This window comes from Gekko japonicus, unplaced genomic scaffold, assembly GCF_001447785.1.
Source record: "Gekko japonicus isolate JY-2015 unplaced genomic scaffold, Gekko_japonicus_V1.1 scaffold6069, whole genome shotgun sequence".
NCBI classification, from domain to species: Eukaryota; Metazoa; Chordata; class Lepidosauria; order Squamata; family Gekkonidae; genus Gekko; species Gekko japonicus.
In genome coordinates, this window is record NW_015166021.1 from 19,704 (window position 1) to 21,611 (window position 1,908).

At 44.1% G+C, this 1,908-nt stretch overlaps 1 pseudogene; it reads left to right on the forward strand.

The window, feature by feature from the left end:
• Positions 1–363: 363 nt before the first annotated feature.
• The window catches only part of LOC107110708, a 4,061-nt pseudogene continuing 2,516 nt past the window's right edge, over positions 364–1,908 (forward strand).

Consider the following 1,908-nt stretch of genomic DNA (forward strand, 5'->3'; position numbering starts at 1 on the left):
GTATTAGATGGCACCTCTTATGGTAACATAGATTTTCCAACTGTAGCCTAAGTTACTCTACATAAAACTTAACCTTAAATAATAGATATTGTGGGGAAAGGTGGAGGGGTGCTTAAGATTAGCCAAGCTTAACAAGGCCAAAGGGCTGACAATCCTTGCCTATTGCAGTCCCATAGGTGCCTTTGGACCTTACAAACTCTCCAAGGTGCTAGCAGGATCTCTCTATTTCTTTCAGCAGACGGTGATCAGAGGAATGAGGTGGGTGAGGAACTTCACCAACAAATGGCAGATGAAGTTAAAAATGAAGACCTAATAGAAAATGTCAGGAATCGAGGAAGACTTAAGGAAAAGAAAGGGGGCAGTATGGTTGAGAAGAGAGATGGAAGAAAGGGTAGCGTACATATTCCAAAGCACAGGATAATGAGGGCAAGTAAATCCATTCATTGTGGAAAGTACTTAAGAAATAGATCACAGCTTCTTGTGCACCAAAGAATATACAGAGGGGAGACAGTGTGCAGACAGAGATTCAGGAAGAGTGGCAATCTTCAAGTGCACTGGAGAACGCACACAGGGGAGAAACCTTTTGAATGCTCAGAGTGTGGAAAGACATTCAGTCAGAGGGGCACTCTTCAACTGCATCAAAGAATCCACACAGGGGAGAAACAGTTTGAATGCTCAGAGTGTAGAAAGAGATTCAGTCAGAGGGGCAATCTTCAACTTCATCAAAGAACTCACACAGGGGAGAAACTGTTTGAATGCTCAGAGTGTGGAAAGAGATTCAGGCAAAGTGGCTATCTTAAACTTCATCAAAGAACTCATAAAGGGGAGAAACCATTTGAATGCTCACAGTGTGGAAAGAGATTCAGTACGAGTAACCAACTTAAACAGCACCAAAGAACCCACACAGGGGAGAAACCTTTTGAATGCTTACAGTGTGGAAAGAGATTCAGAACGAGTACCCATCTTAAAGAGCACCAAAGAACCCACATGGGGGAGAAACCTTTTGAATGCTTAGAGTGCGGAAAGAGATTCAGTGACAGTGGTACTCTTCAACGACACCGAAAAACCCACACAGGGGAGAAACCTTTTGAATGCTCAGAATGTGGAAAGAGATTCACTCAGAGTACCAATCTTCAAAATCATTTGACAACCCACACAGAGGAGAAACCGTTTGAATGCTCAGAGTGTGGAAAGAGATTCAGGCAAAGTGGCACTCTTCAACGACACCGAAGAACCCACATAGGGGAGAAACCTTTTGAATGCTTCGAATGTGGAAAGAGATTCACTCAGAGTACCAATCTTCAAAATCATTTGACAACCCACACAGGGGAGAAACCGTTTGAATGTTCAGAGTGTGGAAAGAGATTCAGGCTGAATGGCGATCTTCAGCTACATCAAAGAACTCACACAGGGGAGAAACCGTTTCAATGCTCAGAGTGTGGAAAGAGATTCAGATGGAATGGCGCTCTTCAGCTGCATCAAAGAACTCACACAGGGGAGAAACCTTTTGCATGCTCAGAGTGTGGAAAGAGATTCAGGCAAAGTGGCACTCTTCAACGACACCGAAGAACCCACATAGGGGAGAAACCTTTTGAATGCTTCGAATGTGGAAAGAGATTCACTCAGAGTACCAATCTTCAAAATCATTTGACAACCCACACAGGGGAGAAACCGTTTGAATGTTCAGAGTGTGGAAAGAGATTCAGGCTGAATGGCGATCTTCAGCTACATCAAAGAACTCACACAGGGGAGAAACCATTTGAATGCTCAGAGTGTGGAAAGAGATTCAGTGACAGTGGCGCTCTTCAACGACACCGAAGAACCCACACAGGGGAGAAACCTTTTGAATGCTCAGAGTGTGGAAAGAGATTCAGGCGGAATGGCACTCTTCAGCTGCATCAAAGAACT